The following is a 20,670-nucleotide window of genomic DNA, read 5'->3' as shown; positions in this document are numbered from 1 at the left end:
GGGTTATTCCTCTAACAAGAACAATATGTCTCAAGATAATAATTATATTAATGTAAACATTTATTTTTGCCCTTTATTCAACACACTTTAATGAAACAATGGCTCCATGGAGGACACTGAAAAATGCTATAAAGAAATATAAAAGTGAAAAAATATTCTGCCTTGGGATTTAATAGTATAGAAATGCAGAAAAATAACTAGCAATAGGGTTTAAAATTAAGTATCCAGTCATGCTATCCAGTGGGAAGAATGTAGAGAGGGATAATCAGATTCAAGTGATTCTTAGACGTCTAGTTAGGCAGCACTAAGGAGGTCTGAAAAACAGTAATAGGGTTATGGCCAGAGTTATAGGAACCAGGAAAATATGTATGGCCTTTGACTGGAATGGAGAAAAGCAGAGAGAATGACAAAGAAATAGACCAATTACCAGAAGTGGAATTCTATATTTAGAAAAATTAAAACAGGTGATATGGGAAACCAAATGTTTGAAATGTTTGAAATGAGGCCAGAGCCCATTCATTAGAAATACAGCATTTTTTTTTCTTTTGGTGTCAGAAAAGTAACCTGACATTTAGTCAAAAATGCTATTGATTTGAAAGATCATAGCTATTATCCCTTTCAGTTCCAATTTGGCCTTAGAATTTGAATACTCGGCCGAAGTTTCAGGTGGATATTAAGGAGTATAAGTACTGAAAAAGGTAGGAAATGCACACTCATGTAACAGCATAGCTTTTACAGAAATTGTACTCAGACTCAAGAAGATGGATTTCTACAGCTTTCTATCATGAGTCTTTTTCAGTGGTTATCAGTTATCGTTATCTTTAAACGCTTACTGGGCAGATTGATTGCATTGAGGATGGTAATTCTCATGCCTCTCTTGTGGATGGGGCCTTCTGCCCCACCCCTTGACTCTGGCAAAAGCCATGTGATTTAGTTTGATCAATGGGATATTACCAAACATGATGCAAGTGGAGCTATCTATTGCTCACAAGAAACTGCCCCCAGACTTATACTTGATTTTATCCCATCTCTATGGGTTTACAATTTGGATAGGCTGTCAGAGTTTTGTGTATGTGTATGTACATGCATGCATGTGTAATAGGTGTGCTAAGGGATGTATAGTGCTTGGGGATGCATAGGATGGTCAATAAATATTCATTAAATGGATAGATGAATAAATGACTTGTAAATGAATATGAGCAGAGACATCCCCAAAATTTTGTAGAATAATCTATGACACTGGGATATCATGAAAACCCTGACTCTGGAAAATTATCGATATATTTCTTGTTTTAAAAAGTGGGATTCTTCTGTGAATTAACTATAGTTTTGAACTAAGACTATAGCGGATTCCTCTGGGAAAGCCAGAAAGGCAGTGTCTTTTATGAGGTTGCTTCAATTTAGAGCCAATCTATTCAAAGTCATCAAAGATCTACTGTAAACAATCAGAAAAAAATGAATCAAAAAGCAATCTGCTTATTTTGATCACTTTTATGATTAATGCATAAATCTCTGTCCTGTTGAGCTGCAGCAGTTACTACTATGTTTTAGAGTAAGATTATTTTTGGGGGGTGGGGTCTGGAAACTTCACAAGGCAACTAGAATTTTTAATGTAAGTAGAATATATTGAATATCCTCTTCTGTGAGAGATTGTTTCCAAATGTACATTAAGGGGCAGAATTTGCTTTTGGTGAATTGAATTCTAGCTAGCATGTTTGCACACAGAATTTATCTAGAAGGCAATCTTCAAGTCATGTTTTAATGCTTTATATGCTTAGGGCATTTTTTTTTCAATTTTTAATATTTTTCCATACTTATTTTACAAAATAAGAAACAAAAACAAAAAACTTTGTAAGCCCCCAAAATTGTTTTAGATAGAAAATAATTGAAAGGTCTCATTTTGAAGCCCTGTGGTTGTTCCGATCCTGTTGTTAAAATGGCTGGTGTTTGCTCACAATGCTGTAATTTTTGTGAAGAAGGAAAGGAAAACTGAGAAAGAGAAAAATAAAGAGAAGGGGAAACATCTTCTCCCTTCCCCTACAGCATATTTAATGACCCATATCTGAATGGTACTTCAAGTGTTGCTTCCTTTTCTGAACAGGATGCAACTATTAGCCTTGTGATCTGCTACAGTGGTAAATCTTTGGACAGGAGAAGAGAAGTAGATTACTGGCCTGAGGCAGTAAAGGGTGAATGGGCCTTAGTGACTAAAATCCAGGCATTGCTGATGCCAAGGTCCACTCTCTGATGACAGGAGTTTAATCTCATCTGTGAGGATGACAAATAGAACAGTGGATCGGCAGTTATTGATGGCGCAGGCATGTATCCAGATTCTCAGAGCAGCATGGCATTCATTGCTGGCAAGTCCCATGTAATAGAGTGGTGTTATTATCATTATTACTAATAAGTTACGTAAATAGAAAAGCATGTTTTCAAATAGTCCAGCTGAACCAGAATAGTATTCTCAAAAATAAAATAGCAGGTTTGCTATTTCTGGTTGATAGAATTGAGGGAAAGAAGTGGGGGAAGGTGGCTCTTACTCTAATAACATTACTAACTAGTCAATGTTTGACCTTGCACAAGTCGCCCAATCTCTCTAAATCTTACATTTTCCAATCTAACCTGTTTACCCTAACAATATTGCAAAAAGGGATAAATGAGATAGAATTTGTATGTACAGATCTCTGTGGAAAGCAGCATATAGAATAAGGCTTTATTTTTGTCTTACTACTCTTGCAATAATAGTTTGATTTTTGAAATAAGGAATAAACTCTATTCCTTATGAGGTCCTGATAAATAAAATTTAGTTGACCCAACTTGGAGAAGTTGGTGTTAAGTCCCATATCAGCAAAACTAAAATCTACTTAAGTTTCTATTCCTTGTAAGTGCCCCGCAGGCCCAGAAAACAGAATTTAAATCAACCAATCACGTACCAGTAACTCCTTATTCTTATGCCAGCTAACTTCCTCATTGCTAAGCAACTGCCTGCACTAACCATATTAGGAAGTATAGTCTGTATTAACCAATGAAGATTTCCTCCCAATATACTCTCCTTTTCTGTCTATAAAGCCTGTTGCTTTCTTTCTTCAGCGGAATTCCTCTCTAATTTGTGATGATTGGATTCTTCCCAATTCACGAATTGATTCAATAAAACTCTTTGAGATCTAACCAAATTATGCTCAAGTTTTTATTTTAACAGTCCTATATAAAAGCATATAAAAAAGTACTTTTAGTTTCTGTTCTTCAAATCCTTTACATTACTTTGTGCTTTTAATAGAAGTAGTAATATTACCTTCATCATGCATCATCGTTCCTTATATTGGCTTCTCAGTATTAGAAGTTTTGTTTCAAAATTTAAAATCATTCCCTGAAATTATTAAACAGAAACTGAGTATCTGCTTTGTGGACTGGACTACTCTAAGAAGGGTACCTCATTCCAATTACTGATTGTACAGTTGTTTGTTATAACAAACTGCTAATTGACACAGTGCAGAGATATTTTCACATGCAGTAATAGTATTTTTTATAATAATTCTACAAGGCCAGAATATAGACTACCATTTAACAGATAAAATGACCGTGAGTTTACAGAATTTAAGTGACTTGTCCAATACCACATAGGAGCTAGATTTGGAGTGAGTTACTGTGCCAGATTATATCCAAAAATAACCCAAGTCTACAAGGAGCATAGACTCTAGCAGGAGAGAAAAATGCAAATGTTCCTATTTTAGAGAGAGAGTGATAAGCACCACACAAGCACCAAAAAGGGACACCAAAAAAAGAGAAGAAATTTTGGAGAAAATACATACTACCTCTATTTATAGGGTTCATGAAGAAGCTATAATAATTGAGAAGTATCTTTATTGAAAGGGGCTTGGCATATAAAAATGCAGAATAATGGGAAATCAATTTTGACTAGCAGAATCCTAATGATAAATTTGTGGAAAATGGAAATAAAAGGTAATATCTGGGAAGTCCTGAATGTACATTTCTGTTTTGGCTCTTCAAGCACATGACCTTGACGCTGACTATCCCGGTGCATTCATACGCCTGGAGTGATATTGAGACTTGTCATCCATGGAATGGAAAGAGTAGGACTGAAGTAAGCTTAAACTCTAAGGTGCATGAAAGCATTTGCAGGAAAGTCGCTGTTTTTGAAAACAAAAGGAATTTTCAAATTCATTCCAGTGAACACTCCAAAGACTAAGTTAGAAGAACTTAAAACACTGAGTTTTTCTCATAAGGTACAGTAGGTGCTTTTTTCTCCTAGTGCAGCTAAGACTTACTTCCCTAGAGGAAGGCATATTTAAGGAAAGGAAGAAAAAAGAAAATTCCCCTCTTTGCTGGCTCAGGCGATGCATGAAGAAGAGAAGGCAGAGGTGCTTTATGTAAGTCAAGTAGCACTAGATGTAGGCAGGTACCTTTTGCCTAGGGTCCCCTTGGGATCTCCAGGAGGGACATCCCTTCTGTAGACTACCCTGTATTAACTTACTGCATAGCCAACTGTACTGCCCTGGAATCTCAAATGCTGCAGACCAGATACAATGTGACCAGGAGTCTTAGAGGTAAGTTTCCAGAAGCAGTAACATAGCAGGGGCACAGTAGTTCTTCTGCAAGTTTGCTCAACAGAGGGCTGAATCCAAATAAGAGATGCAACAAGACCTCAGAGGGGTTGGTCTTTAGGGTGTCTGGGGTGACGTTTAGTAAGTCAGAATACAACACCAAACTCTTTACTGGTCCAAAGTCAGATTATGAGCTGTATCAGTAGTGGATGCCACAGATGAACTAGGAACGTGATCTATGAACAAGCCTGTGATCCCAAATCAAATCTCTAACAGGAGGTTGCTCAAGCCACAACTTCTCTTCCATGCAAACATGTCTGAGAAGAGACATGGAAGACTGAGGCATCTCAGAGACCACGCACTTTTTCCTAAGCATCTAAAGGAAGGAGGAAATAGTTAATCATTCCATTTTCTATGATGTTCAGGTGAAAAACTATATCATTGGTAGACAAAAATAAAGGAATTGCATTTTCACTGTGTATGTGATTTTTGCGAGTTACATTTGCTATCTTACTACACTAAAATGTAGATGTTACTTTTATTTTCAGATAAAGAAAAAAGGTTCAGAGTATCTCAATAATTTGACCAAGGTAACAGAAAAGGTAGAGGATGAGGTGTGACTTGAGCTGGATAGTCTCACGCACTGTCAGGCTTTTCCGGTAATACCATGCTGTAATAAAGACCACTAAGTAATCTTGATTGGATGGATAAGAATTAAGGGCTGGGTGAAAATTAAGGGCACGAGATACAGGATTTATGAATCTATTATACCATTGCCCACACTCTATATATTAAGAAAACAACATTAAACTATGAATTTAGTATAATAATGTCCAACTTAGCACTTAAACTTCCCATGATAAGTATGTGGATGCTTAAAACATCAAATATCAAAACATCCTCCCAATGCCCCTCATTTTCTGGTACTAGAAGCATTTGTCATAATACTAAATATGTCAAGATTGTTGATATACAGGGATGTCTGTTCCTGTACAGGAATAGGATCAATGTGCAGCTAGGGTAAAATTTCAAAATAATCAACAGGAGTTATCAAGGTCAGTTCTTATTTAATTAGAAATATTTTTTTAAGGACTTTAGAAGGTCAGGCCTAAAATCTCAAAATTTTGCTTATTGGTGTCGTTAAAAAAAGGAATTAAAATAAGGGGATATTTTGAGGTGTTGTCTCCATCTGTGACATTTGGGAAAACTTTCAAAAATGGGAGTAATTTTTTCAGAATTAGAAAAATACTGACTGAAGATGGAAAAATGAATTTATTACATTCTAAAATAGCATTAGTTGTCTATAAATAGAGCTAAGTTTTTGATTTTCAACACTGCTTCACCATCTACATGTTCTTCACTCTCAGTTTACTTATACAGAATTTGATTTGAAATTCTGTCAATATGTCTTTTCAATTTATAGAGGCACTAAGTTATAAGGTGTGATAACTCTAATACTACTGCATAGAAAAAGAAATGAAAATATTCAAGTTCTGAGGAGTTGAATTTTTTACTTATTTTTAATTTTTTGGAGTGTACGAATAGAGTGTTGGATTAAAGGAGGTGATAAACTACAGGAAAGGGGAGTCCATAATGCCAAAAAAGGGCAGAAAAAGAAAAGAGAATATCCCAGAAAATCTGGACCCTGATTGAGAAATACAAGGCCTAGTATGCCAATGGTGATGGCCAACATCTTAATGAATTTATTTAAAGACAATCTACTGGGCTTTTATGCTTTCTTTCTGACCATATCTGTAATATTATTGTAGAAGTCAAAAAGGAAAAAATATTCAGAGTAGATGTTTGACACCAAAAAAAAAAACCTGTAATTGTCATTATTGTGGATTGATTGTATACATAACATTAATACTTTGGGGTCTAGACCAGTGAATGAAAAATAGCAAGGTTACATGAATATTTATTTAATGACATTATTTCATAAGAGTTATTATATTTGAAATGGTGGGTAGAAAATGGCAAGGTAGCATTAAGAAGCAGATGTTGAGTCAGTTGGACTCACTTTTTAATTAAGTGGAGATTCAAATTCACATCTCAATAAATTTACAAATTACAACATCTTGGTCCTTACGGGCCTCTCAAGTATAATTGAAATTATGAAGATTAGGTTCTGACATAAACCATCATTAAAATATACTCTAAAAAGATGTGTTGATAAGGCAGAGAAGTTTTTAAATTTTTGTTTAATTTTGTTTTTAAGGTATGTGTCTTGAAATCCCAGAGATCTGAGCTTGAATTCCAGCTCCACTACTTTCTAGTTAGATGATTTAGTTATATTACTTAACTCCTTTAAATTTGTTAATTATCTTATATAAAGGAAAAACAAAAATACATGCTTTGCAAAGACGTTTTTAGAATTAAATGAAATAATGCATGTACATAGTCAGAACTTAATCCATTTTTTTCATTTTTTATTATCTTTTCTTTAAAAGATACATAGATCACACAAAATGTTACATTAAAAAATATAAGAGGTTCCCATATACCTCACTCCTCACACCCCCACTCTTCCCACATCAACAACCTCCCTCACCTCCCTCATTAGTGTGGCATATTCATAGCATTTGAAGAGTACATTTTGGAGCATTGCCACACAGCATGGATTATAGTCCATGTTGTAGTTTTGGTCTTTCCCAGTCCATTTAGTGGGTGACAGCAAGACATTGTGTCATTGGTGTGGAGACAGAGGCCATGGGAGTTGCTGAAAGCAAAGAGAAGGAAAAAGAGGTGGGATATTAGGACATTTTTGGGACTTGGAGTTGTCCTCAATACAATTTTAATATCACGTGCTAGTCAAATTTACTATATCATAAAGCTGACAATATTTGCATTTTTGTACATGCATAAACCCAAGTAAACTACTACCTAGATAAAAGTAGGGGGATATTTCTAACTCTCAGTAAGTTCCTTTAGGCCCCTTCTTTGATACCTATCAAAAAATAACTTCTATTCTTACATGTATCATCCTGATTAGTTTTGTCTTCTTTGAACTTCATCTGAATGAAATCATATAATATGTATGCTTGTTTCTGGCTTCTGTACCTCAGTATTATGTGAGTGAGATGTATCCATGTTCTTGTCTCTAAGAATAGTTCATTGTTTTCATTGCTGCTAACCATTCATTCATTCATTATTAGGCATTTGGGTTGTTTCCAGTTTAGGGGGTTTTGTGAGTAATTCTGCCATGAATATTCTTAACATTCTGGTACATGTCTTTTGATGATGGTCAAAAGCATTCATTTCACACAGACACACAGTGCAGAGTCATAGGATGCATGTGTGTGCATTGTTTTAATAGATACTGTCAGTCTTCCAAAGTGTAGGTATCGTTTTGCAATCCCATCAGCAATACATGAGAATTCCAGTTCTTCCACATCTTGTGGAAAAAATTGTATGTGTATACTCTTAACCATTCTGTTGAGAATGGAGTGTCTCCTGTTTTTAATTTGTATTTCTCCAGATGACTGATGGTGCAAATGATCTTTTCATATGCTTATTAGTCATTGGCATATCCTCTTTAATGAAGTTAATTTTCAAATGCATTGCTCATTTTAAAAATTAGATTGTTAAGTATTTTTTTATTATTGATTTTAAGGATTCTGAGTTCAAGCTCTTTTTTGTATCTTTATATTGTGAATGTCTTTTCCTAGTTTGTGCCTTGCTTTTTTTTATGTCAGAGCTTCTAGTTTGCCAATATTCTTCTTTAATATTGGTGTTTTTGTGTACAATTTAATAAAATTTGTCAAGAAGATATTGTCTATGTTTGCTTTGAAATTATTTTATTTTTCATATTTAGGACTATGATTAGGACAAATCAAGTTTTGTGTATGGTGGGAAGTAAGGGTCAAGTCACTTTTTCCTTTAAGGATATCTAATTGACCTAGTGTTATTTATTGAAAAAACTGACTTTTCAGCCTGAACTGCAGTGGTATTTTTGTTTTAAATCAGGTGACCATATATGTGTGGACCTATAGATGGAATCAGTCTCTTTGTCCAAAAATTTTTACTATAATCTTTTCCATATTTTGAGTCAATTGCAGTATTTATGATTTTAAGTGTTCTCAAATGAAAAAATATTAATTCAATACTATTGGGTTGTGAATCTTTTCTCTGAAATAATCATGAGTCTATGACTTCTATACCTCAGTAAAGACATTTATTTCCTGTCAAATGCTTTCTTTATTTCCTATAAATAATAAAAATTTCAGAATTAAAGGGGATATTTTTTGGGAATCTGTTTCATATATAATTCTGTCAACATTCAACTTTATAGAGTTTGATTTCCAATTCATTCTGTAATGTGTTATTTGTTCACTCATTCATCCATTCCTGCATTCATATGATATTTGAAAACACACTACTGTATACTAGGCACTAGTACCAGTATCTCACACATTCCAGTCCTGGTGCTGGCATATGGTATGCATCTCCATATGTTGCTGGTTTGAACCATACTGAACCAGGGCCCAAAGGATGAGGACCATACAGGAATGGAAAGAATGAGTTACTTTGAAGAGCAGAGAGAATGGGTTCTTTGGACAGTAACCACGGTCCATAAGAGAGACTAAAATTTGCATTTTGAATCATTCCTTGAGATGTAGTAGCCATGGAACTTTGATTCTAGGGATTTTTTTTCCCATGAAAAAACTCCTTTGATGTAAACCAACTCACTTGAGCACTTCCATGTTATTCCATTTAAATTCAAGCAGTAATTACCTATTTTTTAGCAGGAAGATTGTTCATTTGGAGCATGTCTGTAGCAGTTTGGCATTATTTATGAATTCTAAAAATAGATATTGGATTATGTTCGTAAACTGGTTTGTTTCTTTGGGCATATTAGATTATATTGGATTCAGAGTTTCACTTTTATTGATTAAATAATGATTAAGGCTTTGATTGGGTCACAGCAATAGGATGTTGAGTATCTGTCCCCTTGGTGGGTGGGGACTCACAGAGAAACTGCACCACAAAGAAGGGATGTTGAAGTTTTGATATTAAAGCACTGGGAAGTAAGTACATGGAGAAGCAGATACCTGAGGAAGGAGAGAAGGCTTTGTTGGAGGTAGAGGCTCTGGGAAGAGAGACAAATCATTTGCCTGATAGCCTGTAGCTGGCCCTGTGGAGAGGAGCCCTTTGCCTGATAGTCTACAACTTGCTTTGTGTAGAGAGCAGAGCAGCTGAGCCTAGAGAAAAATGAACCTAGTAAGAGAGGAACCCAGGAAACCTGAACCTTTGCAGAAGTCTGCAGCCATCTTGCTCCAAAATGTGGCAATAGATTTTGGTGAGGGAAGAGACTTATGCGTATGGTCTGGTAAGTATGTCTACCTCAAATAAATACCCTTTATAGAAGCCAACAGATTTCTGGTATTTTGCATCAGCATTCCTTTTGGCTGACTAATACAATGTCTAAAACTGAAGTTTTCCCACAGGAAAAAAAATAGTAAAGCTACACAAAATACTGTTAGAAATGTATTGCAAGTAAGAGATGTTTTCCTTTTCCAATTTTTAAAGAAAATACAAGTTATTTTATGATGGATTTAGTTTGCTTTGAGTAGTCTTTTATCACATGTTTCAAAGGGAGAGTTCTTTAAAGCACATCTTTGCTGAAACATAAAAACACAAGTTGGTTAAAGCTGACAATTTTCTTACAGACTTAGTCTGCAATACAGGAAGAAATAGGAGGCTTTCTTAGTCGCAATGAGCAGTTACCAAGTCTGCCTTCTTTTTACTGCAGTGTGTATAAGCATTACACCTCTTTTTCCCTAGATAGCATTACCTGTGTGTTTGGCCTTAAAATTGATCATATTCTTATTAAATTCAAAGAACATGTTTCAACAGTATCATATCTAATCCCCAAAGAGCAAACCTGGGAATGTAAATGTGAATTGTAAATCTGTTTCTCAGTAAAAGGATTAGAATAGGCAGTAAATGCAATGGCCAATAAGAGTAGATGTGTGGTTTACCTCAACTCTGTATAATGCTCTGAATGTTTCCTTTTCAGCTTTTCTTTCCCAAAATGGAAACCAAAAAAAAAACCCACCAGGAATTCAGCAACCTGTTTGAATAAGTTATGTAGGTTCTTAAGGAACAATACCCAATAGTTCTAATAGTACAGGCTTCTTCAAATAGATTATTATCACTATCCTCAAGCAGTGTAATAATAAAAGGAGCAAAAAGAAAACATCAATTGGCTCAGTAAATGATGACTGCCTTCCTGGCTTAAAAATTCTAACAGTTTTTAAAGACACAATTTAGAACATTCTGTGTTATCCATCCCTTCATCAATTTATTCTATGTTAACATATTCAGACAGAGTTTTATGTAGTTAGTCTGTTATAAAGATAGTAACTTTTAAAACATTTGGCATCTTGGCTTTAGAACATAATATCCAGAATACTACTATCCTTAACACATCTGTTCTCAGGGAATATACCTTCTTCCTCAGAACCTTTTAACTCTGTAATCAACATTGCTAATCAAACAAACATATTTCACAAAGGCATCTGGTAGAGCATTCCTTGACTTTTTAAAAAAAATATTAATTTCTATTGCTGGACATTTAAGTATTAATTTGCACTAAAGAATCACAAAAGACATTTATCCACCAAAATTTAGTCAGTCAAGTCCTGGCAGAAAAGAATGGGGCACACACAGAGGGCTAGCTGATTAGAGTTAAATTAAAGGACTAATTACAGAGATGTATGCAGAGTTAAGAGAGGCAACAAAGGATGGTGAGGCATTCAGGATCAGCAACAACAGAAAACCATATTACTCCTAAAGCCCTAAGGATAAGGAGAGAGAAAGATAGTATCAGATACCAGTGACGATCATAACTGTGAGAGACAGGCTTCTCAAGAGTAGCTGTGGACAGGCAGAGAGAAATGCAACCACAGTTAAAACCATGGCTTGGGAGGTATGGAGCTGAGATGTGGTTGAAAAATCACTATCTGGTTACTTTACCCTCTCATATCTACTCCCCTGAAACAAATCATATAGTGGAAGGCCAGGGATCCGGAGTGATACAGCTCTGGGGAGAAGAGCATGGCAAAGAATGGATCTGGAAAATGGCCAGTAAGTTCACCCCCTTTTTCAATTAACATTCATTCCTCTTTTTCATTTAGCTAGAAAAATCTGAAACATAAAGGGAAAAAAATCACAAACACATAAGAAACTCTATGTTTTATCAGCCAACCCATCACCCTCAGATTATGTCAATGCAGCTAGACTTCCACTAGGACTCTTGTAATTTGGGAGACTATCGGTATCCTGCATATAAATATCAGGAGAAAAATAACTATTAACATAAAACATAGCTGATGGTGCCAATTTCCAAAGTTGGTTATAAGATTTAAATTACAAGGTTTTTTGAAAATGATAACTTTATTCTTTTATTACCATTTTCATGTTTCCTTATTCCCTGCCAACATCATCTGGTGAGTTTTTTCTTCCTCAACAGGAGATCAAAGTCTTCACTTTTATAGGAAGTACCTAGTGGTCCTATCTCAATTCTAGACAAAGTTCTCTTTGCCTCCACTAGAGGGACTCAATCAATGACCCCATACATTGACCCCTTTCTCTGCCTGATGGAGCCCAAGTTGGCCAGATGTCAATTTCTATTTCAATGGGATCATGACTGAGTTTCCTGATGGAAGCATTTCTTTTTTGATCACTAGGATTTCCAAACATATTGAGGTTATTTCCAGTATATTATTAGGTTTCATACTAAGAAGGGCTATTCCTACAGTCACTCCTTATTTCCCAGATCCAGTATTCTCTCTATGGAGGGGTGGACACTATTGTCTAATGGGGTAAGACATATTCTGTATCCTGTGAAACAGCACCAAAACCTCACAGGGTGTCTTCATTTAACTTGTACCATTACTGAACCTTTGGTGACCATTTAATCACTTTACCAAGCTAGCTACTCTCTTATGAACAGAGACTATCACGAGGGGATTGCCTTGCTACACTTCCTTCACTGTAAAATGTGTCCCATCAGCAAAGGTGAGCTTTTTATAATAAGGCGATGAAGAAGGCATTTTGTTAGCCCTGATAGTGATGTTGATAGAAGCTTTGAAGACAGCAAAGAAAGTCTGTGTCTAGAATATGAAACAAATCCCATAGGGACCCTCTTTATGAACTCCTCAGGGTTTCAAAGTAATCAACTTTTGCCTAGTGACTGGCTGGCTACTATGGCTACTTTGCAAATAAACCTGTTAAATGAACAATATAAGTGGCCAAGGATAGATGTTGACTTACATCTCCAACACAGGTAATTTTGTTCATTCAGTGGTGAGAACCTTCATTTCACTGGAGAGAACTTATGTGGCCCATGAATATTTTTACACTTTGTACCCATTCTAAGATGTTTATTCACAAACCTCTCCTTTAGACTCCCTTGTCACTCATCTTCTAATCTCATTCTTTCCACTACCATGATAAAATTAACCTGTTACCTACTGACTTTGAATTAGTGTAGAATTTAGAGTGGGTCAACAGTCTTTCCTTCCAATGTCCACCAAAAGTGGACTGAAGTATGTACTGACAAAATTCCCAGTTATTACTCAGAGTTCTCTAGGGAAACAGAATCAACAGGAGATAGCTGTAAATAGTATGAGATTTATAAAATTCTCTCACATGACTGTGGGGATGCACAAGTCCAGATTCCACAGGCAAGCTGCAAACTAGGGCTTATGACAGAAGTCCCATGAAGGTCCTTTATGAGTTCCTGGGAGGCATCAGCTGTCCAAAGACATGTTGGGAAATTCCCTTTGAATGCTGAAATTACTTCCCCTTTAGAGGCATTCAACTGATTTGGTAAAACGTCACTCATCGCTGATGGCAATGTCTCTGGTTGATCATAGATGTAATCAGCTATCCTTGCAGTACATTCACTGATGACTAAAGTCCATAAATGACCTTGTATTACAATTAACCCAGTGCTTGCCTGACCAAACAACTGGGCACAATTACCTAGCCGAATTGACACATTAGCCTAAACATCACATCCCCATCTGAATTTTATGGGTTCTATGTCTTCCTAACTATTGAGTGACCTTACATTAATGTAAAAGAGCTGATGAAATTGTACATTTAGTTGGCATTTTATCTCTGCAACACTTACAATCATGCTTTGTACCTGATTCAATGTCATTTCTGCTTTTGAGATACATGCAAAAAGATACATGGAGGTTTTCAGTACCTCAGAAAGAAATTACAGTCTTTGAGTTAATTTGGATGTGTTTGAGTGCTCTCCAACTCAGTCAAATGCAATAAGCTGATTCCAGTGTTTTTTTTTAAACCAACAATGTTAACCTAGCAACTAAGTGCCACAATAAATTGATCTCCCAAAGCCTCTATCGGTACTTAATCCCGTGCTACCTGTGATAATTTCAGTAACTATGGTGCCACGGCCAACACTGCAGCCCATGAGTGAGAAGCTAACGGGTACTCTTTTACTCCCTGCTTTCCTGCCAGTGCCTCCCATTGGTCAAATGTACCTGGAATCCAGAGAGCAAGAAATCCTGACTGATACAGTCCTTTGAGTTCAGCAACCAAGGCACTGAGAAGGGTAAGATATGGATCTGGAAGAATAAATGGAGAAAAACCAGTACAGATTAATTATGTTTTTTGACTAATAAACAGATGCTTTTGGGTCAACATATTTTCTTTTTATTCTTTGGCTACAAATCTGTATTTTTCTTGATTAAAACAATAATATCCACAAAGGCCTTAGAGGCTGAGATATAGGGAAAGCTGTGATTTATTGCCAGTCACTGGCTTTATGAGGATGGGGCTCTTCCCTGCTGTGATCCTAATGCCTAAATCAATTCCTGGCCCAGAATAGCTAATAGGTATTTCTGAATAAGTACATGAGTAGTAGAAAAATGGATCAGAATCCATTTATTCTACTTTTTTTTTTTTCATTTTGGGGTGTCCAATCTCTTACTTTATGCATGATTTTATATCCAATTCTCCTGAAAACTAGTAAGAAATTTGAGTCAGTGTCAGATATGTTCTTTTATTTGCCCACTTATGACTAATTAGTGATACAAGAACTGTGTACTTTATTGGGTGATAAATCTTTCTACTTAATTTCTACTTCTGGCAGTACCCCTCAGTCAGTTTCAGAGGCAGATGGAAATCTCTCAAGCCCATAAATGTCATTCTGACCTCTGAATGATCACTTTCCTTTCTGCATATGAGGTTTGATTAAAAAATTATTGCCTGAGCTAGTTAACTGCAAGTGCTTTTGAAGCTCATATAGTAATCCAATCACGTTAAAATCTAGTTTTGCTATTTCTCCTAATGATAACCTGTTCATAAGTATAATTAAGATAATTTTTTGCTAACACACTTTGAGTCATTATCCAAGTTAAATTTCATTTGTGGTTCTGCTGACTGTCCTGCTATCTCTTGCATTTAAATCCGTCTTTACGTTCTTAAATTTATAGGCAACTTTTATATTCCAATATTTAAAATTCACAGGCAATGACTACTGTGTACTTTGAAACAAACCCAGGCCCTGATTTGCTTGCCAAATGTACAAGAGGCTTCCCCATGGCCTCTGCAGGGAACCTTTGGTAACTGGGGGCACCCTGCTTTGGTAAGTGTGTGTGGGGGTAGTAGTGAAGAGCTACTGAAGGGGGTACTTTGGCCCAGTGAGGAGGTAAGTGCTCCTCTGGAATTGCTTTTCTTGGTGAGATGGACTTTTAAAGCCCTGGGAGGGAGTGGTCTGTGTGTGTGGTATTTCTTTAACTAGGATGGAGGAGAAGAGCCCTGGAATGTTATCTACTTTAAGGACCATTCATCAAAGCTCCGAGTATTCACAGGTGCCCAGGACTAAGGTCACCTGTTGGGAGAGTCATTGGGTGTTGCCTGAAGACTGTCTTTTCAGGGTGGGGTGGGGTAGGAGATTCCTCTGTAATGTCTCCAGCCTCATCTGTGACCTTGATTTTCTAGATGTCCTTACTATAGGTCTCCTATCTGTCAAGGGCAGGGATGTCTTTGGAAGACTTTTTGAACTAAAGCTCAAGGGTCTTGTTTGATGTTTCTGCTCCTGGTCCCAAGCTGGAGGGAGCTTGTAGGCAGGTGGGTGGGAAGCAGACACAGTTCTGATTTGCTGTTTGTCTTCCTAATTCTACTTCTTGTTTATAAAGAGCTTGTTCTTCATGTTTTGAGCACTTTATGAAGAATAAAAAAACCACGTACTGCAAGAAAAAAATACAGGAAATTTTATTTTTCCTATAAACATTGTCCAAAACTTTTGGGCAAGGAAAACAATGATGCTGTAATTTAAAATTTCCCCATCTAATTTTCTCCTCTGCCATATCTTGAGTAGTGATTTTGTGTTTATAAAGTTTTTCTGCAGGAGCCCATAGTTCCTTACACTATGGTTCTGTGTAGAGAAACCAATTCTCAAGTTAGGAAATGGTCTCAATCATTTTCAAGCTGGGATATATTGTCCTCCCTGAATTTTCCCCTCATTTTAAAATGGGAACAATATTATTCTCCTTCCAGGCCTTTATGTATTAAATAAGATAAGGCAAATTAAACCTACCATGCATCACTATATAAAAACAAATAATTAGTATACTTTTCTACAATTATCTAACTATTATTTGATTCTTTTCATCTTCACTACAAACCTATTATCAATGTCATTTAATAGCTATTTTAGTTTGCCAAAGGCTGTAAACTAAAAATATTTTTGAAAACTATTTTATGAACAAATATCAGATGTGTTGACTTTTATAATGGGGATATTTTAGGGTAAAATTTTACAGTTCTGGGGCTGCAAAGCTGTCCAAATCAAGGCATCATCAGAGATGCTTTCTCAGCAAAGGTCAGCTTCTGGTCAGATCCTGAAGTCCTGCCCCATGGCAAGGCAAAATGGTAGCTCTCTGTCTGAGTCTCTGTCTTTTTCAGGCTGCTTTCTCTTGGGGCTCAGCTGTGAGTGATCAAGCGCATCACAGGGCTGGCCTCTTCCGCTTAGCACTCCTCTGTGGGCCTTGCCCATCTGGGTTTCTCTGGGCGGCTCCCTCAGCTTCTCAGGTCTTCTTTGTTTTTCTATGGCTACAGGCAATCCTGAAGTCCTTTCTCACATGGTAGAGTAAAAATGGCAGCTGTCTTTCTCTGTGTTTCTGCTTCTGGTTCTCAGTTTATATAAAACTGTGGTAAGAGGGTGGAGACCCAGCCTGGATCATGCCTCACTGAAGTCGCCCGGTCAAAGGTCCTAAATCTAGCTAATCAAATGATCAAATAAAAAGCCCTTTAACTGAATCTAATGCAATCGAAGGACCTCATACCCACAGGAATAGATTAATTCAAAGAACATGATCTTTTCCGAGATTCACAAACTTCAGACTGTCACACTGGCTGAGGAAATTCTTAGAATAATTTAATTGACCAAAGACATGAATTGGAAGTTAGATTTATATGTAGTTTTAAGATCAGTTTTAAAACCAAAGCTGTCTACCTTCACAGGCCACCATCATTTATACCATCACTTACAAGACAGGAACAATTCAATTAAATAGGCAGGCTTGCACTTTTCTCAAAACTCTTAAACATGCTGCTTTCTCTGCCTTAAATTTGCTTTGCCCTGACGATTCCTAGTCATCCCTTAGATTTCTGCTTTGACGTCAGTTACACAGAGATACCTCCCTCAGGTCTTCTTGGTGAAATTTATTTTACCTGGTTAGTTTACCAGCTGCTAAAACAAATACCGTACAGTGGGTTGGCTTAAAGAACAGGGATTTATTGGCTCACTGTTTTGAAGCTAGAAGAAGTCAGAAATTGAGGTGTCAGCAAGTGATGCTTCTCCCTGAAGACAGTGGCATTATGGAACTGACAGCTGGTGATCCTTGGCCTTTGGCTTTCTGTCACAAGCCAATGAGTATGGTGCCCTCCGTCTTCTCCCTTCTCTTCCAGTTTCTGTCGACCTCCAGGTCTGGCTGTTCCCTGCAGTTTCTCTCTCTCTGTGGCCTTCATGATATTGAAGTCAGACCCATCCATCATGGTTCATATCTTAATTGAAGTAATCTATCATAAGGTATTATTTAAAATGGGTTCACACCCACAGGGATGGACTAAGGATTGTTTTTCTGGGGTGCAGAACCTCCAAAAAACTTATTCTTCCCACCTGCAAGATGCATTTATTGCATCACAACAACCCCGAAACATTAAGACATTTTAGAATGGTAAATTCAAAGTCCCATCAAAATCACTTATGGGTGTGGTCTCTCCTGGGGAATAATCCCTCTGACAGGCCTGGGAAACCTAGAAAACAAGTAATCTGCTCCCGAAATACAATGGTGGGACTGGTATAAGACAGACATTCTGATTCCATAATAGAGAACTTGGAAAGTCATGGGTCCTGATCAAGTCTGAAACCAAGCAGGGCAAACTCCATTAGATTTCAAGGTGTTAGAGTCACCTATGAATAAATATTTGTCCTCTGGGCCTGATGAGTGGCAGACCCACCCCTTCCAAGCACTTGTACACTGGCCTTGCTCTCCCTGAACACTGGGCTGAAAGTCCCACTCTTTTCAAATGTTGGGACAGTGGCCATGCTCTCCCAGGACACCTGAACACAGGTCCTGCCATCTCCAAGCATTGGGGTATCAGGACTCTCCTTGAATAAAGGGGTGAAAAACTTGCCCCCTCCAAGCAGAGGGGCAGATAGCCTCCCACTCAAACACTGGCTTGACCTGTCCTTTCCACACACATGGGTGGACCTGCTCTTGTGGCCCAAGGAGATATTTTTCGTATAGACCTTTTGTGTTCATGGTTGTGCCCTAGAAGATCCTTCTTGGTCCCTTGTATTCCAGATGGCGGTGGTTCTGTTCATATATTTCCCAGAAACATTGTCAGCTTTGCATACATTTCAGTTGTGTCCAAATCATCAGACAATAGAACTTTCCACAGATCCTCACAGGATGCCTGCATTTCCAATCCTGACTTCTGCTGAAATGGCTGACTATATCCCTGTTCAGCCACACTTCTTTTTGGCAAAGGAGTTTTCACTTAAAGCCTCACAGGGAGACTTTTCCTCTGGGAATTTAATTCCTGAAAGCTCAAGTAGGTCCCTGATAGAGCCACCTCTGGTCCTAGCCTCTGAGGACACTCATCTGGATGGGCTGAGGATTTTCCAAATCACTAGTTTCTTTGTGCTTGACTTTTCAATCCTCGGTGTATTCCTTTCCTCTCTCATTTCACTATTAGCCACAAGGAGAAACCAGGTTGTATCTTCCATCCTTAATTTGGAAATATCCTCAGCTAAATATCCAAGTTCATTGCTTTCAAGTTCTGCCTTCTATCCAATGCCAGAACACAATTTTGCCAAATTCTCTGCCCCTTTATAACAAGGATCTCCTTTCCTCCAATTCCCAAAGACACATTCATCATTTCTTTTTAAGGACTGCATGGAAGTACTTTTATGTCCATATATCCAGTAACATTTTCCTCAAAGCAAACTGGATTTTTTTTTTTTTTTTGATCAAGCACCTCACAATTCTTCTAGCCTCTACTCCTTATCTAATTATAAAACTGTTTCCACAGTGTGGGATATTTGTCATAACAGCACCCCACTTTCTAGTACCTAAAACTGTGTTATTTTCCCAGCTGCTGAAACAAATACCATACAATGAATTGTTTTAAACAGGCTTATGTTTTTTGAGGCTAGGAGATGACCAAAATCGAGGTGTTGGCAAGGTGATGTTTTCTCCCTGAAGAATCACATTCTGGGAATGGCTGATGGCAATACATGGTCCTTGTTTTTACTGTCACATGGCAACCCATATAGAAGTATCTACTCTTATTTTCTGGGCTCCATTGACTTCCAGCTTCTGACTGTTCCACATGGCTTCTCTTTCTATGGCCTTCTCTATAAAGTCTCCACTAATAAAATTAAGACCCATCCTCATTCAGGTGGGCCACATCTGATTAAGATTAAGAATTTATTTTTCTGGTTTATATAACTTCAAGCCACCACAGTCTGTCTCCCTCAAAAGGTGGCAAGCTCTGTTATAGTAGGGCATGTCTTTAACTTGTTTGTCACCATTTTCCCAGCACAAAGAACAGTTTCTGACTGTTATCCATACAAGCTCATTGATAGATTAATGAATAAGGACACATAGGTCTCCTTGTCTTATCTACCTTTCACAGGGCCTAGATGATATAGAAACAACCCTGTTATTCCTATTCTCAATAAGTCCACAGAATAACTCAGGAATTAAAGTTAGGTTTTGTAAATGTTGCCCCCTTTCTCCTCAAATATTCTGAAATTTTATGCAAGAGATAATAGCATAGTGCTTATTTTAGATGCCATTAAGACTATGAAATGTAACAATAACACATACACATACATAACACATAATACCCTTTTCTACTAAGCTATAAAAGTAGATTCATCTGATTAAAATAAGAGTTAATATTCCAAAAGGCACTAGCATGGGGTAATATTTTCTATTTTAATTGGAATTCTTATTATTCACAACATATGTTCTTACAAGCATCGAAGCAACGCATTGCATCTCCCATTTTAGAGAACATAGTTTACTTATTAGATTAGACACATTTAAAATTCACCTTAATAAGGTTTTAATGCAAATATGAATCACAAATAAAAATAAAATGTTTTTCATTTAAGCATATCAGAGATTTTGTTCACAGTGGGATAACATTAGATAATCTCTTAACACTTAATGCCTATTACTACTGAAAACCCATAGGTGTTGACTCTACAAATTTCATTCCAATAACTTTTAATCAAGTGGTTGTCAAACCTTGCTGAACTTTGGAATTGTTTGGGAATCTTTGTAAGATAATATAAATGATAGGGCCTTATTCTTGGATACTTTTAATATATCTTGGTTGGATCCCTGAATTCTGCATTTTTGAAGAGTTCTCCAGTGATTTAGATTTCTACATGGGTTTGAAAAATACAAACTCTTCAGGAATGGCATAGGAAATAAGGTTTTCTCTCATACTTAAGTTACTTTGTAATGATAAATTAATAACTTGAGGAGATGAATTATTTTAGACAGCAATCAGTCAAATCTTTACCAATTTTTCCAACCAAAATGTA

The sequence above is a fragment of the Dasypus novemcinctus genome, chromosome 1, assembly GCF_030445035.2.
Source record: "Dasypus novemcinctus isolate mDasNov1 chromosome 1, mDasNov1.1.hap2, whole genome shotgun sequence".
In the NCBI taxonomy this organism is placed as follows: Eukaryota; Metazoa; Chordata; class Mammalia; order Cingulata; family Dasypodidae; genus Dasypus; species Dasypus novemcinctus.
This window is presented reverse-complemented; position numbering follows the sequence as displayed.